Raw genomic sequence first — 22451 nt, 5'->3', positions numbered from 1 at the left:
AGATTTTTATCTAAAAAAAGCAACAATTTTTGCAATAATTTTCTGAAGTGGGGAAACTGTTTTCAAAGTTATATATTTTAGGCCTATCAGTAATACTATTAAAGTTAAATTCTTAATCAGTATTTTTATTTAAATGTAAGTTCTTAAAGGTTCATAAAAGTTTCAACACATAAAAAATTATAGGGGGTCAAGAGCAGTACAAATTGCCTTGTACTCAGTTATTCGTTATACTTCAACATCCTATTTATTTTAACTTATAACAAAACTGCGCACTTTCATATAAAATTAAAGGTACTTAAAACTATTACGGTAGGACTTTTTATGTGTACTATTTTATGGGCACTATTTTATGTGTACAATTGCTGCAATCAATTCTGCCTATAATTTGATGTGATGTCATTAACATTATGTGTAGTATTTACATGTTGCTGCAATTAAGTTGCTGCAATTAAATGAAAAATAAAATACTGTCCAGGCCTTATATAAATATTAAGGATAGTTTTTGAGTTTTGAATTTATAAACAAACAAATTAAAAAAACTTGAATACACATAAACCAATAGTTTGATTTATTTGTACATTTATTTAAATTATATTTTCTAAACTAAAAAAAGTAGTGGCTAGACTTATTAAAAGATTATGGATTATTTTTTTTTAAGATTTAATTTGAATAAAATTAAAACTTGAATACACTTAAACTAATTGTTGGATGTAAAAATATATTTATGTAATTTATATTTTTTATATTAACAGAAGCAATGGCTTGGCATATTATAAATATTTTGAAATTTTTATTTACTTAAGATTTTATAAACAAAATAAAAAAATTAAAATTGAGCACACATAAACAAATTGTTTGATTCATAGTTGTATATATGTAACTTATATTTAGTAAACTTATAAAAGTAGTGGTTTGCTCTTATGTGTACTATTTTATGGGCACTATTTTATGTGTAGAATTGCTTCAATCTATTATATTCAATGGGTAGTATTTAGATGTTGCTGCAACAAAATGAAAAATAAAATACTTTCTAAGCCTTATATAAATATTATGGATAGTTTTTGTAGTTTTAAATTTATAAACAAACAAATAAAAAATAACTAGAATACACATAAACCAATAGTTTGATTTATTTGTACATTTATTTGAATTGTATTTTGTAAACTAACAGAAGTAGTGGATAGACTTATTAAAAGATTATGGATAGTTTTTTTATGTAATATTTGATAAAAAATAAAAGCTTGAATACACTTAAACCAATTGTTTGATTTAAAAGTAGACAGTATCTTATTTTTACTTAATTGCAGCAACATCTAAAAACTACCCATAATTTATATGAAATCACATAAGTTAATTGAAGCAATTCTACACATAAAAGAGTGCCCATAAAATAGTACACATAAGGCCAAACCACTACTTCTATAAGTTTACTAAATGAAAATTACATATATACAACTATAAATCAAATAATTGGTTAATGAGTTTTAAATTTTAATTTTGTTTATAAAATCTTAAATAAAGAAATATCCAAAATATTTATAATATGCCAAGCCATTACTTCTGGTAGTATAAAAAATATAAATTTCATAAATATACTTTTAAATCAAACAATTGGTTTAAGTGTAATCAAGCTTTTTTTTTCTTTATTAAATCTTAAATAGAAAAATTATCCATAATTTTTTAATAAGTCTAGCCACTACTTCTGTTAGTTTACAAAATACAATTTAAATAAATGTACAAATAAATCAAACTATTGGTTTATGTGTATTCAAGTTATTTTTTTTTTGTTTGTTTATAAATTTAAAACTACAAAAACTATCCATAATATTTATATAAGGCCTGGACTGTATCTTATTTTTAATTAATTACAGCAACATCTAAATACTACCCATAATTTAAATGAAGTCATATAAATCTATGGGCATAATTGATTGAAGCAATTCTACACATAAAATAGTGCCCATAAAATAGTAAACATAAAAGCATACCACTACTTTTATAAGTTTACTAAATATAAATTAACAACTACAAATCAAACAATTGGTTTATGTGTGTTCAATTTTAATTTTTTTATTTTGTTTATAAAATCTTTAATAAAAAAATTTTTCAAAATATTTATAATATACCAAGCCATTACTTCTGTTAATATAAAAAATATAAATTACATAAATATACTTTTAAATCAAACAATTGGTTTAAGTGTATTCAAGTTTTTTAAAATTAAATGTTAAATGAAAAAAATTTCCATAACCTTTTAATAAGTTAAGCCTATACTTCTGTTAGTTTACAAATTATAATTTAAATAAATGTAAAAATAAATTAAACTATTGGTTTATGTGTATTCAAGTTATTTCTTATTTGTTTGTTTATAAATTTAAAACTGCAAAAACTATCCATAATATTTATATAAGGCCTGGACAGTATTTTATTTTTCATTTAATTGCAGCAACATGTAAATACTACACATAATGTTAATGACATCACATCAAATTATAGGCAGAATTGATTGCAGCAATTCTACACATAAAATAGTGCCCATAAAATACTACCAATAAAAAGACCTACCCGTCCCTGTTACGTACTATTATTAAGCTTTAACAAGTATTAATATTATATTCTATAGTTTAGCTTAACACAATAGTAAATGAAAAGTGTGTTTAGAACAATGTTCTACTTCAATGTTTTTGTCGTTATCTTTTATTAATGAATTGTACCCAAAAAAGTTACTGACCTGTTTTTTTAGTTCTACATAATTTTCATGTACTAGAAAACTTTTATAAGTTTTTTTATAAACAAACAATTGTAACAAGTTTTTATATACTCAAAATAAATCTAAGTTAGCTAAATTAGGCAAAAACTAAATTTATATAATACTTAAAAATTGAACATATAAAGCCCAAAAGCATTTGATTGTAAACAAGTGTGCTTAAACCAAAGTGATTTTTGTTAGCATCTTAAGTATATAGTTGCATAAAGTCGTATTCTAACAAGTCCTCATTAGTATAGTGGTGAGTATTCCCGCCTGTCACGCGGGCGACCGGGGTTCGATTCCCCGACGGGGAGGATATTTTTAATAAAATTTTGTTGACTATATAATGTCCGTAATTACCGTTAGTTATATAGTATTTTTATTTAGAAATTATAACCAATTTTATTAAATAGGGTTATTTATAAAATTATTTTATGACGTCAAAGTTTTAGTACGTTAATAGTATATGAAAAACATCAAGTTTTAAATGTTTTATATAAATTTATAAACTGTTAACGTAAAGTTTAAAATTTCGGACAAGCCCAATTTTGACGTCAGAGTAACAATATTGTGTCATAACACCTGTAAAAAAGCTTTATAAACTGAACATCATTCTTTTAAAGCGTGCTCGGCTCAGTCAACGATTAAAAAAGGTGTTGATGTAATATTATTTTCTAGTTGAAATGCTTTTATTTTTATTTTAACATATTGTTCTTTGTTACCAAGTAAACTTAAAAAATTAACCATAAAGCAATTAAACAGAAAGTAAATAATATCTTATTGACTAAAAAGACTTATAAATATAAATTAATAAAAAAAAATTAAGCATTAAAAGCGTGTTAGATTAATAATATTCTTTTTATTTTTACAAATTGCGATTTTTACAAAGTCAACTAAAAATTGCAACCATTTAAAGATAGAAGTAAATAGCTATGAGCTACATTAGTGTTTGCTCACAACATAGGTAGTAGAGAATACACAAAAAGTAAAAGTGAAAAACTTGTACTTTATAAAACCATATACAAGAGGTTAGTCGACTGGCCGTGTGGCCTAATGGATAAGGCACTCGACTTCGAATCGAGGGATTGCGGGTTCGAGTCCCGTCATGGTCGCTTTTAAGTTTTTGTTAAGAATCTGTGCACGATAAAATTATTGTATTAACTTGATCATATTGGTGGTCATATGTTTATAAACTATTAGTATATCTATGCCAACTTGATTTACTGATTACAAGCTTCTAATACATTACTAATTAGTTAGAATGCCTTAACTTATTATCATTACAGACCACTTTTTTGCTTGTAAAATAATTAACTGTCGAGGCTAAAATTAAACATAGGCTACAAAGTTTGAATGTAAAAATATCTTTGTCGACTTACGGCGTTTAGCTGATTATAAAATGTATAAAACTCTGTAGAAATTAACGAGTAAGTATATCCAACAGATAAATACAAAAACTATGTGCATGTTTATCGTACATCTTTTACAGATTCCGTAGATTTGTCATATTTTATGAACAGCTTAACTACGTAACTCAATAATCATTGCGTACAAAAACAAATGATCAAAAAAAATTTATCGTTATTGACAAAAGATTGCGAACTAAAACTTGACCACGATGGGACTCGAACCCACAATCTTCCGGTTCGTAGCCGGACGCCTTATCCATTGGGCCACACGGCCGGTCTGTTGAAATCTCATATTAGCGTTTATAATGTTAAAAGTGATGCACGTTAAACTGAAAACTGTTAAACAAATACTCAATAAATACATACAAAACTTCAAAAATCAACGAAGTTTTATAATTAAAAATCCGTATGAAAAAACAAACTTTTTTAGCAAGAATTATATGTTGTAGAATATATAACAAACGTTGATTTATCAATAGATCTTTGTAGACAAATTAAAAAAATTATTGTAAGTTATATTTGTAAGTTTAAAGGAAAACAAAGTAAATATTTATTTCTTCTTAACTTTTTGTATGTATACTTTTTGAGCTTCTTCAGCAACTTCATTGGATATAGAGTACTTCGTACACATAAAGTTAGTAAATGAATGCAAAAGTCTATAAGTTACTAATATTAATTCTCAAAATTATCCTTTACCTACATCAATACAAAAATGCATTGTCCTGGAATCGAACCCGGACCTCCCGCGTGGCATGCGAGAATTCTACCATTGAACCAACAATGCTTATAAATGTGGGGTTTTCGCGTTTGTAAACTTAAAGCTCCTGCATGTTTCGGCATGTCTGCCCAAAAACCCTTGTGAACGAAAGTGATGTAAATATTTCTGACTTTAAGTGGTGAAAATAGCTACACATAATAATCACATCAGCTTTTAAAATTAAAATGTTATTTTCATAGTTGCTTTGTTGTTGTTAAACAAAACTTTATTAAAAAAAAAATATTTGTTTTAATTGTCAAAAAAGCTTATGCTTTTTGGTTTTTATTTTAAAATTTTTACAACAATTTACAAGAAAGTTTTGAAATTAAAAGAGATCTTTTATTATATTTTTTGGTGTAATTAAATTTACTTATTTATTTATTCGTTGTCTAAGTATGTATGCTAGTCTTGTTGTTAAAACTGTATCTATACAACTGATTATATATAACTTTTACAAAGCTTTTTCTACACCGTCTAATTATTAACAACTGTAGCTGTATAAACAATAAATTTTTAAAAATTATCAAACTTTAATAAAATATTATTCTTAGACAGTTTACGATATATTTTACAACATTTAACAAATTAGAACTTATTATTATGTACATCAAACTTGTTGTTTTTAGTTAAAAATTCTTCACCTTTTGTGCTAGATTTGCAGCAGTTTTAGTTGTTTTTAAGTTAACTTGACTTCTTATTTTAAGCTCATTACAAAATAAATGTATACACTTATTTATTCGTGTACTTGTTTATTTTAAGTATAAATAAAGAATTTTGGCTGCTAAAATACTTGTGAAAAGTATTGCCATTTAATTTGTTTAGAGTTGTAACACACTTATTATTACCTGCTATATCCATAGCCTGTTGCGCAAACAGCTTTATAAAACCCAAATTGCAGATTTAAATGCAATCGTCGATTGTGTAAAGGTTAGCATTGATGCTTTCCAACCTCCAATCCAAGCACTAGTTCCGGGTTAGACTGCCGGTCGACGCAAATTTTGCTTAGTTTCAGTGTAAAATTTATTTATTGATAATCTCTTTTTAATTTACACTCAAAACAAACTTAGTTATTGTTTGATTCGTAATATATTTATAACAATTTATAATTTGCTTGTTACAGCTCTAATGACTTTTTTTTCAAACAACTTATATAAAAAAAATTTAAAGCCAACTACTACAAGTATCTTTTCTAAAAATCGTAACATTGAAATAGTTGTTTTTATTAGAAATTAAGTGGAAAAGTTTTATTTTTTTTTTGTTTTATAAATATACTTTCTTAATATTTAAGTTTTAACCACAACAAAGTTAACAAAATATAGTTTCGACTGTAAAAAATATATCTTCTCGGTATCTACTTTATTAGGTTACATAAAAATAAACTATTTGTAAACAAAGGCCTAAAAATCAGTTCGATTTACTTTTTTAGTTATTGGCAAGTTTTTAAAAAAGCTAAAGTTATTTAGAGTAAATTTTGATTTTGAAGCTTCAACATCAAATAACTCAAATAACTTTTTTTATTCTTTTAGATTGTTAGGTTTTAGTTGTAGTGTTATATTTTCTCCATTTTGCATGTGCTACTTTAATAAGTACTTTAAAACATCCATATACTACTCATAAAAGTTTTCAAAGTTAGTTTCATTATCAACTAAACTAGCTACATGAGTTGATACCAACTATTTGCGCTTACACCTAGTTATGTGTGTTTTAGTCGGGAACGGGTCAAACATGTACGAAGACAACGAAGAGTCATTTTTACACGAGAGTAAAAAAAAGTAAATAGAAAAATAAGAAAAAAAAAAGTTACTGACCGAGGGTAAGGGTTAGCGGTAATAGTAATAGTAAAAAAATAATAATCAATCAAAATTACTTTAAAAAATAATTAAAAAATTTGTCAACACGTGCAAAAGTGACTCCTCGTGCAAAATTGACGCCATGCAAAAGTAACTTCGTGCATACTTGACCCTTCGTGCAAAATTTTCCACACGTGTATTTTAGACTCCTACTAATTTTAGTTAACTTATTTAGTAATACTCAATTAGATTTATTTCTGTTTTAAGAAGTATATAAGAAATTTATAAGAGTAATTATAAAAGTTAATTCAAATAACAGCCTTTTTTACTTATTTATTGTGGCTTGTTTTACTAACTTAAGTTGTGTTTAAAATTGTTTCTGTAGTACATTTGGAACTCAATTAAGTTTTAATTGTCACAATAATTATTTAGATTGTTTATCTAAATTTGTAAACATTTGTATTTTTAAAGGTTTTGACTTAAGTATGTTATTTAAAAAAAGCATTTGCTTTTCCAACTGCAACTAGTTACTTTTGTTAGCTTTAATGCAATACCTACACTATAGTAGCATAAAATAAATACAAACTTATTTAACTTGAAATACTTAAAGTACGCTTTATTACGTCGTAATCCTAATTTTGTTCCTTTATAAACGTAAAAATAAGGTATAAAAGCCACCCGGCTAGCTCAGTCGATAGAGCGTTGGACTCTTAATCCAACGGTCGAGGGATCGAGCCCCACGTTGGGCGCATCCGTCTTTCTCTTTTTTCTAAAATTAATGAATTAAATGCTGTATATTTCGCAATACACTAAAACTACTCAATTCTATAAATCATCCGAAGTGTCTATAACATTGAAGAGGTAGCAGCATAAAATGTGTTTCAGCCCGGGCTCGAACCGGGGACCTTTCGCGTGTGAGGCGAACGTGATAACCACTACACTACTGAAACACTTGATCACATAATACATTTTGAGTTTATAATACACAACTGTGAAAGTTAGATTCAATCCATTTCACTGAATAAATATTTCCAAAAAGCTTTACCATTATTCTAAATTCATTCATCGTTTTTATTAATAATAGCAAAAAGATTAATCAAAGTACTTAGATTATTAATTATTCAAAGATTTTCTTGATGAATAAGTCTTTAATTGTTATACTTTTATATACAACTTAAGGTAAAGTTAATCAAAACCCTTACTTTCAAATGTTACAATAAAACCAGAAAGGTTATAAAGACTATGTATGAGAAAATAATCATATAAGGTATTTAAGCTCAAAAACATTAAAAAAATAGTTACTAAAATTGTTATAAAACTATAATATATAATTCAACATTCATAGCATACAAGGATTAATTTTTTTATAATTTTTTCTGTAGAAATTTTATTAAGTTGGTGAAAAAAAGTTATTAGCTTAAAAACGTTTTTCAATTATTATCAAAGCCCTTTAAAATTTATAAGGTTATTTTAATGAACTTCGGAAGAATTTTTTTAATTAGTTGACTTAAGTTTTATTGTAACTATTTTTAGTAAATAGTTAAAACTTATACTTACATCAAAATATCGAATTAAAAAAAGTTTTAGGGAAATCTTTTGATGAAAAACTATATAAGCTAAAAATAACTTACTAGGTAACTAAGATTTATACTTAAGAAATTATTTTTACTTTTAAGTTACTTAAGTATTTTTCTAATAAAAAAGCTGGGCACATCTTAGCCTTTAGTTATTTTAATAACAGTAGACAACTTTTAAATACAGCAAAATGAACTATTTATAAAATAGTTTTCTTTAAAACAACTAAACTTTTAGTCTTACCATACTAAAACGACTATACAAAAAACTTATAAACATTTGTTTATGCCTAGTAAGTTCTGTATAATATTCATGTTTGGAAAATACAAGCCACTTTAATACCTTTTTATACCTAACACACAAGCTTTACGAACTGCAGTGACTAAAAGTACTTAGCAAAAGCACTTGAACATGCTTAAAGAAGTTTAGTATGTAAAGCATGCTAAAACATACACGTCATAAGCTACAAGCGCGCATTTGTAGCTTTATAAATGCCTTATTATCAGTGATAGCGTCCTCCCAGGTGGTCTAGTGGTTAGGATTCGTGGCTCTCACCCACGCGGCCCGGGTTCGATTCCCGGTCTGGGAATATATTTTTAAACAAAAATTATTTTTCTAACTTAATTTTATATAGAATTTAAAAATATATATGACTCGTAATGTTTTAGTCAACTATCTAAAATAGTAAATGCTTTTAAAAGTATAAAGTACAAGCTGTAACAAGATAAATAATAACAAAAGTAAATAGCTTTGAGAAAAGATTTGGTTTAAAAACATGTTTATTAAATTTTGATTAGTTATACTTATATCAGTGGCGTCGCGTGGTATTTTTTTTAGGTGGTGCAGAATTGAAAAAAAATCTCCTAACTTAAAACTCTTTTTTATCTAAAATAAAAAAAATTTTCTATAACAATTACATTCAATTGCTAATGTAACTGGGGAAATTTTGTTTAAAAAAAAAAATAAAATTCAAAAAAAATTATTTATGAAAATAACTTTAAAAAAAAAAGTTAATACTTTGAAAATTAAAGTAAATATAGGAACAAAAAAAAAATTAAGTAATTTAAAAGACTCAAAAATTGTTAGCTTACTTATGAGTATTAATCTTTAAGAAGGCTTTAAAGTTTAAACTAACAGTAGAAAAAATTTAGACAAAACAAATTTTTATTATATTGAAAAATACAGCAACTTTAGTAGTTCTTTTTATTTGCCTCAATCTTATTCAAAAAATATTTAATTAAACATCATACTAAGAATGGTTATTTTACCAATATATAACTTGACAAAAAAAATTTTTATTAGACTTGACAGGAAAATTAAAAAGTCTAAGAAAAAATGTTATGTACAAACTGCAAGTTTATTTTAAGTAAAACTTATCTTACTCAGTAGAAAATAATTGCTTATTTACTGCTGAATATTGAAAAAAATAAACGAGGATCAACTTATAACTAATTACAATTTTTGATGTTTGAAAAAAAACAGCTTGACTACTAAGTTAAAAACACAAAAGAAAAATAAGCAATCTCATAAATATCAAATTTTACGAAGTCTTTAGATTACAATTTAGATTAATTAGACTAATATTATAATAAAAGAATACAGCAACAAGTTTATTAAAGAGTAACTATTAGCTCTCTGAAAAAGTTATAAAAAGAACAACATGTAAAAAAGTGCCGATACACCCCCCCTCCCCTTACCCCTCACTATTTTGCAAAATTTTTTTTACAAACATTAAGACTTTTGTTAACTTTTTTTCTAAATTAATGTTTTTTTGTTGGAGGTTTAAAATTCAATAGGTTTTTTAAGGTATCTTTTCTTTATTTAATTTTAATTTGTTTTTCATTTTGATGATAGTATTTTTCTCAGAAGCTCACCTTTTTTAAGTTTAGTTGGTGAGGCTGTTGAACTTTTCAAGAAATTTAAAGATAATTATAAATATGTAACCATTATAGCAGTAAAAAAATGGTTAGTTAGTTTTCATGTGGCCATAGGGGTAAAAAACTTATTTTTAAATTTTAAATTAGCTTGTTATTTTCAGAGTAAAAAACTAAAACTGCTATAGTCAGCCTAGCCTGACTATTTTTCTAATTTGGTCTGTTTTAATTTATCTTGGGTCATCTTGAGTATCTTTAACATTTCTAAGTTGTCCTGATTATGAGGCATGGCAACCATGTTTCAACAATTTTATCTAAAGTTTTTGCTTTGTTTGTGAAAAAATTAAACCAAAAGTCATATAAAGTAGACTAAATTTTCCTAAAATGTTAAACTACTCTAAGTAGTCAAAGTTTCTTGGGGGTCAGACCAATATTTTAAGTTAAGGCTATTTACTTTATTTAAATATGTGACTGTTTCAATAATAATAATTTTTATTTAATATAAATCTAAATTATTTTTCTGTAAGAGTAAACTAGAAGTTTATAATAAACTTCTTAACATTTTTTTTTAGAACTCAAATTTTACATTTAAATATAATTTAATTAAATATTTTTAACTTTATGATAACTATAATCAGTTATAGTTAAGTTTATTTAGGCAGATTAAAATAAAAAATCAAATTTTTAAGACTTTGGTGATTTAGGTTTTTTATCTATTTTTTTCAAAATACGTAATTTTTGACAATTTATGTTCTTTTATTGTTACGTTTTAATAGAAGTAATCTCTTAAATTTCAAAAATCATGAGGGTACATAAACTTAAGTTTAATCCTTTGCAGTAGCTTAGCTTTGTTTTTATTTTTGTTTACAATAGCTTGTAGATGATACTTAAGCATTTTCTGTTTTAGGGAATTTTTAACTTAGTATACTTACCGCAAGATATTGATTTTGCGGTAATTTTTGAAGAAATTTTGCTTTTTTGAGTTCGTTTGCGGCAGTCAGCTAAGAGTTTGCGGCAGTGAAGTGGGCAAAATGGTCTTTTTCAAAATTAGAGCTTTAAAAGAGATTTCGTTCTAAAAAATAACGAAAACGTTATAGATACTTTTTTTTTTCTTACAAAACTTCAAGGTGGTGCAGTTGCGGCAGTGCAACACCCCACGCGACGCCCCTGACTTATATTGCAGTAATCAGTATTAAAAAAATCACTTAATTATTTTTGTTTTAGATTAAAAGTGTTTGAATTATTTTCAAAAATCTGAACTAATTACTTCAACTGAATTTTTGTAAACACGGTTATATATTTAGTACTTTAGAATTTAATAATAAACCGTAGATTACACCAATGTATATAAAGTAATAATGTAATATGTTTAATACATTTTAAAAAGTAATATTTTTTGAAAACGTATAGTATTTTTATAACTATTTTGTAATAACTTTGATAAGAAACATGAGTCTGAGAAAGTTAAAGCAAGTTGTTAGAAGATTAATTGTTATAAGTGTTAAACATTTGAAAGCAAATAACTTATTTTTAAAATAGGAAATGCTTGTATGACGATCGAAACTGTCTGCATTGTTACGTAATAGAAACAGTAAAACTGTATATATGTGCTGTATAGCTAGAGCTACCAAGTGGCTCGTTGGTCTAGGGGTATGATTCTCGCTTTGGGTGCGAGAGGTCCCGGGTTCAAATCCCGGACGAGCCCATTCTTTTATGTTTCAAGTCGATGGTCTGGTCACGTCAATTGTATTATTACATAATAGAAACTATAAAATACAATCCGCCTGTTTATTGTATTTGTAAATTTATGCTAATTTTAATTTGTGTTACACATAAAAGTAAATATTTTATAAATAAAAATGCATTTATGTAATTAACCCAGTAAAAGTATATTAATATAAAGTACACACTTAATGTTTGTAAACTCATTGTAAACATGAATTTAACATAATTTGAAAAATGCATGAAGAAGATCACTTCTACTGGATATTTACTTTAAAATGTAAGTTTTTAAATTGAAAAACAAATAATACCACGAAAAATGCTGAAGTTACAATGTAAATTTTGTTTTATACAATGGAAACCTTGCCGTTACACATAAAAGTAAATTTAGTTATGAACTTTTGTTCATATAACTCAATTATTAAATTATAGTTTTCTTGTTATAAACTGTAAGTTTGAAAGGTATTGACAAAACTAGTACTAATAAAAAAATAGAAGAAGAGTAGAAATATTCATTTAAAAAAGCTGCATAGTTATATAACTAAGATTATTATTGAACAAAAATGTATTAAACACCAGCACTTAAAACAACATTAATGAAGAGTTTTAACTATCAAAAAAGTTGCATGTAGGTAAAAATATGGAATTATTTAAACAATTTGCTTTGAATTTGACAATTCAAGCTTGTATTTTATTATGCTTAATAACTTACTACTCTTTAAACATGTATGTTTACTTATTCATGTACAACGTGTAATATAAGAATGTATTGTTTTAATATTTTAAATTGTCTAAATTCTTTGAATTGGCGCCATGGCTTAGTTGGTTAAAGCGCCTGTCTAGTAAACAGGAGATCCCGAGTTCGAATCTCGGTGGTGCCCAGCCTCTCGTTTACTCTCAGATAAAGTTATTTACATTGCATTACATTTGTTAAATCAACTTAAACTAAGTTTCTTAACTTAACTTCTGATTTAATAAATACATGCTTTCTATAAAAATTATAATTACAAAAAGCTATTAAGACAATACTTTATTAATTAAATAAACTATACACTTATTCAAATGATTGTAAGCTTTACTGAAACATGGATACTAACTTTCAAACAAAGATATAGGAATCACAAATCTTCATTCAACAACATTAACAAAACACATACAACAGAACTGGCATATTACATTTGGAACTTAAAAGACAACAATACAGACTACAAAACTAAATTTTCGACATCAAAAATTGAATGTTGAAGTACGAGTGATAACTGTATACAAGGCAATTTATTTTGCTCCACACCCCATATGACTCTTTATGTCATGCCACTTGTGTAAACCCAGAAAACATTTATTAAAAAAAATTACAATTTAACTCAAAAACATTAATATTGTTTTCTATCAAACATTTAAACGTATAAAATCAAACATTTAACGTAGTCAATAGTTACAACAAGTTATGCAAATTTTTGTAACATAAAATTGTATGATTTTGATTTTTGAAGCTACAGCTTCCAATAGGTTTAATTTTGCATTGTAGCTTTTTGACAAAACAATGCTTAAACGCGCTAAATGTTACAATTTGGATGTATTTAATTCATTCAATTTTTTTACGACACTAAAAATGCTAAAGAGTACATATATGTCAAAATTATCTCTCAGGAGTGCATAACTAAGCATAAATGATTACTAAAAGCTAAGAAAGCAGAGTTTTTTCAAGCTGAAATAAAAGCAAGTTTTTTCGCACATAAGTATACGTTTCTATAGATTTGCAGAAACGTACCAAGCCACGTCCCTGCTACGTAATAATAATTATAAATTTTCAAAGTTCTAATAATAAGTTTAAGCCGTTTTTTGAGTTTACAAACATTAAGTGTGTACTTTATATTAATATACTTTTACTGGGTTAATTACATAAATGCATTTTTATTTATAAAATATTTACTTTTATGTGTAACACAAATTAAAATTAGCATAAATGTACAAATACAATAAACAGGCGGATTGTATTTTATAGTTTCTATTATGTAATAATACAATTGACGTGACCAGACCATCGACTTGAAACATAAAAGAATGGGCTCGTCCGGGATTTGAACCCGGGACCTCTCGCACCCAAAGCGAGAATCATACCCCTAGACCAACGAGCCACTTGGTAGCTCTAGCTATACAGCACATATATACAGTTTTACTGTTTCTATTACGTAACAATGCAGACAGTTTCGATCGTCATACAAGCATTTCCTATTTTAAAAATAAGTTATTTGCTTTCAAATGTTTAACACTTATAACAATTAATCTTCTAACAACTTGCTTTAACTTTCTCAGACTCATGTTTCTTATCAAAGTTATTACAAAATAGTTATAAAAATACTATACGTTTTCAAAAAATATTACTTTTTAAAATGTATTAAACATATTACATTATTACTTTATATACATTGGTGTAATCTACGGTTTATTATTAAATTCTAAAGTACTAAATATATAACCGTGTTTACAAAAATTCAGTTGAAGTAATTAGTTCAGATTTTTGAAAATAATTCAAACACTTTTAATCTAAAACAAAAATAATTAAGTGATTTTTTTAATACTGATTACTGCAATATAAGTCAGGGGCGTCGCGTGGGGTGTTGCACTGCCGCAACTGCACCACCTTGAAGTTTTGTAAGAAAAAAAAAAGTATCTATAACGTTTTCGTTATTTTTTAGAACGAAATCTCTTTTAAAGCTCTAATTTTGAAAAAGACCATTTTGCCCACTTCACTGCCGCAAACTCTTAGCTGACTGCCGCAAACGAACTCAAAAAAGCAAAATTTCTTCAAAAATTACCGCAAAATCAATATCTTGCGGTAAGTATACTAAGTTAAAAATTCCCTAAAACAGAAAATGCTTAAGTATCATCTACAAGCTATTGTAAACAAAAATAAAAACAAAGCTAAGCTACTGCAAAGGATTAAACTTAAGTTTATGTACCCTCATGATTTTTGAAATTTAAGAGATTACTTCTATTAAAACGTAACAATAAAAGAACATAAATTGTCAAAAATTACGTATTTTGAAAAAAATAGATAAAAAACCTAAATCACCAAAGTCTTAAAAATTTGATTTTTTATTTTAATCTGCCTAAATAAACTTAACTATAACTGATTATAGTTATCATAAAGTTAAAAATATTTAATTAAATTATATTTAAATGTAAAATTTGAGTTCTAAAAAAAAATGTTAAGAAGTTTATTATAAACTTCTAGTTTACTCTTACAGAAAAATAATTTAGATTTATATTAAATAAAAATTATTATTATTGAAACAGTCACATATTTAAATAAAGTAAATAGCCTTAACTTAAAATATTGGTCTGACCCCCAAGAAACTTTGACTACTTAGAGTAGTTTAACATTTTAGGAAAATTTAGTCTACTTTATATGACTTTTGGTTTAATTTTTTCACAAACAAAGCAAAAACTTTAGATAAAATTGTTGAAACATGGTTGCCATGCCTCATAATCAGGACAACTTAGAAATGTTAAAGATACTCAAGATGACCCAAGATAAATTAAAACAGACCAAATTAGAAAAATAGTCAGGCTAGGCTGACTATAGCAGTTTTAGTTTTTTACTCTGAAAATAACAAGCTAATTTAAAATTTAAAAATAAGTTTTTTACCCCTATGGCCACATGAAAACTAACTAACCATTTTTTTACTGCTATAATGGTTACATATTTATAATTATCTTTAAATTTCTTGAAAAGTTCAACAGCCTCACCAACTAAACTTAAAAAAGGTGAGCTTCTGAGAAAAATACTATCATCAAAATGAAAAACAAATTAAAATTAAATAAAGAAAAGATACCTTAAAAAACCTATTGAATTTTAAACCTCCAACAAAAAAACATTAATTTAGAAAAAAAGTTAACAAAAGTCTTAATGTTTGTAAAAAAAATTTTGCAAAATAGTGAGGGGTAAGGGGAGGGGGGGTGTATCGGCACTTTTTTACATGTTGTTCTTTTTATAACTTTTTCAGAGAGCTAATAGTTACTCTTTAATAAACTTGTTGCTGTATTCTTTTATTATAATATTAGTCTAATTAATCTAAATTGTAATCTAAAGACTTCGTAAAATTTGATATTTATGAGATTGCTTATTTTTCTTTTGTGTTTTTAACTTAGTAGTCAAGCTGTTTTTTTTCAAACATCAAAAATTGTAATTAGTTATAAGTTGATCCTCGTTTATTTTTTTCAATATTCAGCAGTAAATAAGCAATTATTTTCTACTGAGTAAGATAAGTTTTACTTAAAATAAACTTGCAGTTTGTACATAACATTTTTTCTTAGACTTTTTAATTTTCCTGTCAAGTCTAATAAAAATTTTTTTTGTCAAGTTATATATTGGTAAAATAACCATTCTTAGTATGATGTTTAATTAAATATTTTTTGAATAAGATTGAGGCAAATAAAAAGAACTACTAAAGTTGCTGTATTTTTCAATATAATAAAAATTTGTTTTGTCTAAATTTTTTCTACTGTTAGTTTAAACTTTAAAGCCTTCTTAAAGATTAATACTCATAAGTAAGCTAACAATTTTTGAGTCTTTTAAATTACTTAATTTTTTTTTTGTTCCTATATTTACTTTAATTTTCAAAGTATTAACTTTTTTTTTTAAAGTTATTTTCATAAATAATTTTTTTTGAATTTTATTTTTTTTTTTAAACAAAATTTCCCCAGTTACATTAGCAATTGAATGTAATTGTTATAGAAAATTTTTTTTATTTTAGATAAAAAAGAGTTTTAAGTTAGGAGATTTTTTTTCAATTCTGCACCACCTAAAAAAAATACCACGCGACGCCACTGATATAAGTATAACTAATCAAAATTTAATAAACATGTTTTTAAACCAAATCTTTTCTCAAAGCTATTTACTTTTGTTATTATTTATCTTGTTACAGCTTGTACTTTATACTTTTAAAAGCATTTACTATTTTAGATAGTTGACTAAAACATTACGAGTCATATATATTTTTAAATTCTATATAAAATTAAGTTAGAAAAATAATTTTTGTTTAAAAATATATTCCCAGACCGGGAATCGAACCCGGGCCGCGTGGGTGAGAGCCACGAATCCTAACCACTAGACCACCTGGGAGGACGCTATCACTGATAATAAGGCATTTATAAAGCTACAAATGCGCGCTTGTAGCTTATGACGTGTATGTTTTAGCATGCTTTACATACTAAACTTCTTTAAGCATGTTCAAGTGCTTTTGCTAAGTACTTTTAGTCACTGCAGTTCGTAAAGCTTGTGTGTTAGGTATAAAAAGGTATTAAAGTGGCTTGTATTTTCCAAACATGAATATTATACAGAACTTACTAGGCATAAACAAATGTTTATAAGTTTTTTGTATAGTCGTTTTAGTATGGTAAGACTAAAAGTTTAGTTGTTTTAAAGAAAACTATTTTATAAATAGTTCATTTTGCTGTATTTAAAAGTTGTCTACTGTTATTAAAATAACTAAAGGCTAAGATGTGCCCAGCTTTTTTATTAGAAAAATACTTAAGTAACTTAAAAGTAAAAATAATTTCTTAAGTATAAATCTTAGTTACCTAGTAAGTTATTTTTAGCTTATATAGTTTTTCATCAAAAGATTTCCCTAAAACTTTTTTTAATTCGATATTTTGATGTAAGTATAAGTTTTAACTATTTACTAAAAATAGTTACAATAAAACTTAAGTCAACTAATTAAAAAAATTCTTCCGAAGTTCATTAAAATAACCTTATAAATTTTAAAGGGCTTTGATAATAATTGAAAAACGTTTTTAAGCTAATAACTTTTTTTCACCAACTTAATAAAATTTCTACAGAAAAAATTATAAAAAAATTAATCCTTGTATGCTATGAATGTTGAATTATATATTATAGTTTTATAACAATTTTAGTAACTATTTTTTTAATGTTTTTGAGCTTAAATACCTTATATGATTATTTTCTCATACATAGTCTTTATAACCTTTCTGGTTTTATTGTAACATTTGAAAGTAAGGGTTTTGATTAACTTTACCTTAAGTTGTATATAAAAGTATAACAATTAAAGACTTATTCATCAAGAAAATCTTTGAATAATTAATAATCTAAGTACTTTGATTAATCTTTTTGCTATTATTAATAAAAACGATGAATGAATTTAGAATAATGGTAAAGCTTTTTGGAAATATTTATTCAGTGAAATGGATTGAATCTAACTTTCACAGTTGTGTATTATAAACTCAAAATGTATTATGTGATCAAGTGTTTCAGTAGTGTAGTGGTTATCACGTTCGCCTCACACGCGAAAGGTCCCCGGTTCGAGCCCGGGCTGAAACACATTTTATGCTGCTACCTCTTCAATGTTATAGACACTTCGGATGATTTATAGAATTGAGTAGTTTTAGTGTATTGCGAAATATACAGCATTTAATTCATTAATTTTAGAAAAAAGAGAAAGACGGATGCGCCCAACGTGGGGCTCGATCCCTCGACCGTTGGATTAAGAGTCCAACGCTCTATCGACTGAGCTAGCCGGGTGGCTTTTATACCTTATTTTTACGTTTATAAAGGAACAAAATTAGGATTACGACGTAATAAAGCGTACTTTAAGTATTTCAAGTTAAATAAGTTTGTATTTATTTTATGCTACTATAGTGTAGGTATTGCATTAAAGCTAACAAAAGTAACTAGTTGCAGTTGGAAAAGCAAATGCTTTTTTTAAATAACATACTTAAGTCAAAACCTTTAAAAATACAAATGTTTACAAATTTAGATAAACAATCTAAATAATTATTGTGACAATTAAAACTTAATTGAGTTCCAAATGTACTACAGAAACAATTTTAAACACAACTTAAGTTAGTAAAACAAGCCACAATAAATAAGTAAAAAAGGCTGTTATTTGAATTAACTTTTATAGTTACTCTTATAAATTTCTTATATACTTCTTAAAACAGAAATAAATCTAATTGAGTATTACTAAATAAGTTAACTAAAATTAGTAGGAGTCTAAAATACACGTGTGGAAAATTTTGCACGAAGGGTCAAGTATGCACGAAGTTACTTTTGCATGGCGTCAATTTTGCATGAGGAGTCACTTTTGCACGTGTTGACAAATTTTTTAATTATTTTTTAAAGTAAATTTGATTGATTATTATTTTTTTACTATTACTATTACCGCTAACCCTTACCCTCGGTCAGTAACTTTTTTTTTTCTTATTTTTCTATTTACTTTTTTTTACTCTCGTGTAAAAATGACTCTTCGTTGTCTTCGTACATGTTTGACCCGTTCCCGACTAAAACACACATAACTAGGTGTAAGCGCAAATAGTTGGTATCAACTCATGTAGCTAGTTTAGTTGATAATGAAACTAACTTTGAAAACTTTTATGAGTTGTATATGGATGTTTTAAAGTACTTATTAAAGTAGCACATGCAAAATGGAGAAAATATAACACTACAACTAAAACCTAACAATCTAAAAGAATAAAAAAAGTTATTTGAGTTATTTGATGTTGAAGCTTCAAAATCAAAATTTACTCTAAATAACTTTAGCTTTTTTAAAAACTTGCCAATAACTAAAAAAGTAAATCGAACTGATTTTTAGGCCTTTGTTTACAAATAGTTTATTTTTATGTAACCTAATAAAGTAGATACCGAGAAGATATATTTTTTACAGTCGAAACTATATTTTGTTAACTTTGTTGTGGTTAAAACTTAAATATTAAGAAAGTATATTTATAAAACAAAAAAAATAAAACTTTTCCACTTAATTTCTAATAAAAACAACTATTTCAATGTTACGATTTTTAGAAAAGATACTTGTAGTAGTTGGCTTTAAATTATTTTTATATAAGTTGTTTGAAAAAAAAAAGTCATTAGAGCTGTAACAAGCAAATTATAAATTGTTATAAATATATTATGAATCAAACAATAACTAAGTTTGTTTTGAGTGTAAATTAAAAAGAGATTATCAATAAATAAATTTTACACTGAAACTAAGCAAAATTTGCGTCGACCGGCAGTCTAACCCGGAACTAGTGCTTGGATTGGAGGTTGGAAGGCATCAATGCTAACCTTTACACAATCGACGATTGCATTTAAATCTGCAATTTGGGTTTTATAAAGCTGTTTGCGCAACAGGCTATGGATATAGCAGGTAATAATAAGTGTGTTACAACTCTAAACAAATTAAATGGCAATACTTTTCACAAGTATTTTAGCAGCCAAAATTCTTTATTTATACTTAAAATAAACAAGTACACGAATAAATAAGTGTATACATTTATTTTGTAATGAGCTTAAAATAAGAAGTCAAGTTAACTTAAAAACAACTAAAACTGCTGCAAATCTAGCACAAAAGGTGAAGAATTTTTAACTAAAAACAACAAGTTTGATGTACATAATAATAAGTTCTAATTTGTTAAATGTTGTAAAATATATCGTAAACTGTCTAAGAATAATATTTTATTAAAGTTTGATAATTTTTAAAAATTTATTGTTTATACAGCTACAGTTGTTAATAATTAGACGGTGTAAAAAAAGCTTTGTAAAAGTTATATATAATCAGTTGTATAGATACAGTTTTAACAACAAGACTAGCATACATACTTAGACAACGAATAATTAGTTAAGTAAATTTAATTACACCAAAAAATATAATAAAAGATCTCTTTTAATTTCAAAAATTTCAAAACTTTCTTGTAAATTGTTGTAAAACTTTTAAAATAAAAACCAAAAAGCATAAGCTTTTTTGACAATTAAAACAAATATTTTTCTTTTAATAAAGTTTTGTTTAACAACAACAAAGCAACTATGAAAATAACATTTTAATTTTAAAAGCTGATGTGATTATTATGTGTAGCTATTTTCACCACTTAAAGTCAGAAATATTTACATCACTTTCTTTCACAAGGGTTTTTGGGCAGACATGCCGAAACATGCAGGAGCTTTAAGTTTACAAACGCGAAAACCCCACATTTATAAGCATTGTTGGTTCAATGGTAGAATTCTCGCATGCCACGCGGGAGGTCCGGGTTCGATTCCAGGACAATGCATTTTTGCATTGATGTAGGTAAAGTTTTTGTTTTATAAGTTTGAGAATTAATATTAGTTACTTATAGACTTTTGCATTCATTTACTAACTTTATGTGAACGAAGTACTATATATCTAATGAAATTGCTGAAGAAGCTCAAAAAGTATACATACAAAAAGTTAAGAAGAAATAAATATTTACTTTGTTTTTCTTTAAACTTTAAAATATAACTTACAATAATTTTTTAAATTTGTCTACAAGATCTATTGATAAATCAACGTTTGTGATATATTCTACAACATATAATTCTTGCTAAAAAAGTTTGAATTTTTCAAACGGATTTTTAATTATAAAACTTCGTTGATTTTTGAAGTTTTGTATGTATTTATTGAGTATTTGTTTAACAGTTTTAGGAATAAACGTTTAAGCCAGAAACATGCAAACTTGAGCTAAAAAAAAACAGCGAGATAATTGCAGTCAACAACCAATTTAATAGTGACGTAACAATTTTATCGAATATATTTGCAACGTGCTCTATAGCTTGAAGTTGATATTTCTTGCGTGCATCACTTTTAACATTATAAACGCTAATATGAGATTTCAACAGACCGGCCGCGTGGCCCAATGGATAAGGCGTCCGGCTACGAACCGGAAGATTGTGGGTTCGAGTCCCATCGTGGTCAAGTTTTAGTTCGCAATCTTTTGTCAATAACGATAAATTTTTTTGATTAGTTGTTTTTGTACGCAATGATTTATTGAGTTACGTAGTTAAGCTGTTCATAAAATATGACAGATCTACGGAATCTGTAAAAGATGTACGATAAACATGCACATAGTTTTTGTATTTATCTGTTGGATATACTTACTCGTTAATTTCTACAGAGTTTTATACATTTTATAATCAGCTAAACGCCGTAAGTCGACAAAGATATTTTTACATTCAAACTTTGTAGCCTATGTTTAATTTTAGCCTCGACAGTTAATTATTTTACAAGCAAAAAAGTGGTCTGTAATGATAATAAGTTAAGGCATTCTAACTAATTAGTAATGTATTAGAAGCTTGTAATCAGTAAATCAAGTTGGCATAGATATACTAATAGTTTATAAACATATGACCACCAATATGATCAAGTTAATACAATAATTTTATCGTGCACAGATTCTTAACAAAAACTTAAAAGCGACCATGACGGGACTCGAACCCGCAATCCCTCGATTCGAAGTCGAGTGCCTTATCCATTAGGCCACACGGCCAGTCGACTAACCTCTTGTATATGGTTTTATAAAGTACAAGTTTTTCACTTTTACTTTTTGTGTATTCTCTACTACCTATGTTGTGAGCAAACACTAATGTAGCTCATAGCTATTTACTTCTATCTTTAAATGGTTGCAATTTTTAGTTGACTTTGTAAAAATCGCAATTTGTAAAAATAAAAAGAATATTATTAATTTAACACACTTTTAATGCTTAATTTTTTTTTATTAATTTATATTTATAAGTCAGTGTAGATATCTTTTTAGTTAGTAAGATAT

At 26.2% G+C, this 22451-nt stretch overlaps 11 non-coding genes across 11 annotated transcripts; 6 read left to right on the top strand and 5 right to left on the bottom strand.

The window, feature by feature from the left end:
- The first annotated feature begins 3788 nt into the window (after nt 1-3788).
- Trnar-ucg (transfer RNA arginine (anticodon UCG)) lies at nt 3789-3861 on the top strand. Its single transcript has one exon. It is a non-coding gene; the product is annotated as a tRNA-Arg (tRNA).
- Nucleotides 3862-4359: 498 nt separating this feature from the next.
- On the bottom strand, nt 4360-4432 carry Trnar-acg (transfer RNA arginine (anticodon ACG)). Its single transcript has one exon. It is a non-coding gene; the product is annotated as a tRNA-Arg (tRNA).
- A 3150-nt stretch (nt 4433-7582) lies between these two features.
- Nucleotides 7583-7655, bottom strand: Trnav-cac (transfer RNA valine (anticodon CAC)). Its single transcript has one exon. It is a non-coding gene; the product is annotated as a tRNA-Val (tRNA).
- Nucleotides 7656-8797: 1142 nt separating this feature from the next.
- On the top strand, nt 8798-8869 carry Trnae-cuc (transfer RNA glutamic acid (anticodon CUC)). Its single transcript has one exon. It is a non-coding gene; the product is annotated as a tRNA-Glu (tRNA).
- A 2918-nt stretch (nt 8870-11787) lies between these two features.
- Nucleotides 11788-11859, top strand: Trnap-ugg (transfer RNA proline (anticodon UGG)). Its single transcript has one exon. It is a non-coding gene; the product is annotated as a tRNA-Pro (tRNA).
- An 824-nt stretch (nt 11860-12683) lies between these two features.
- On the top strand, nt 12684-12757 carry Trnat-agu (transfer RNA threonine (anticodon AGU)). The gene has a single exon. It is a non-coding gene; the product is annotated as a tRNA-Thr (tRNA).
- A 1185-nt stretch (nt 12758-13942) lies between these two features.
- Nucleotides 13943-14014, bottom strand: Trnap-ugg (transfer RNA proline (anticodon UGG)). The gene has a single exon. It is a non-coding gene; the product is annotated as a tRNA-Pro (tRNA).
- Nucleotides 14015-16932: 2918 nt separating this feature from the next.
- On the bottom strand, nt 16933-17004 carry Trnae-cuc (transfer RNA glutamic acid (anticodon CUC)). Its single transcript has one exon. It is a non-coding gene; the product is annotated as a tRNA-Glu (tRNA).
- Nucleotides 17005-18146: 1142 nt separating this feature from the next.
- Trnav-cac (transfer RNA valine (anticodon CAC)) lies at nt 18147-18219 on the top strand. Its single transcript has one exon. It is a non-coding gene; the product is annotated as a tRNA-Val (tRNA).
- A 3309-nt stretch (nt 18220-21528) lies between these two features.
- On the top strand, nt 21529-21601 carry Trnar-acg (transfer RNA arginine (anticodon ACG)). Its single transcript has one exon. It is a non-coding gene; the product is annotated as a tRNA-Arg (tRNA).
- A 498-nt stretch (nt 21602-22099) lies between these two features.
- Trnar-ucg (transfer RNA arginine (anticodon UCG)) lies at nt 22100-22172 on the bottom strand. Its single transcript has one exon. It is a non-coding gene; the product is annotated as a tRNA-Arg (tRNA).
- Nucleotides 22173-22451: the final 279 nt, after the last annotated feature.

Source organism: Thalia democratica, chromosome 5 (assembly GCF_965202585.1).
Source record: "Thalia democratica chromosome 5, ktThaDemo2.hap1.1, whole genome shotgun sequence".
Lineage (NCBI taxonomy): Eukaryota > Metazoa > Chordata > Thaliacea > Salpida > Salpidae > Thalia > Thalia democratica.
The sequence above is the reverse complement of the archived record's forward strand: the minus strand, read 5'-3'. Positions and strand labels throughout refer to the sequence as shown.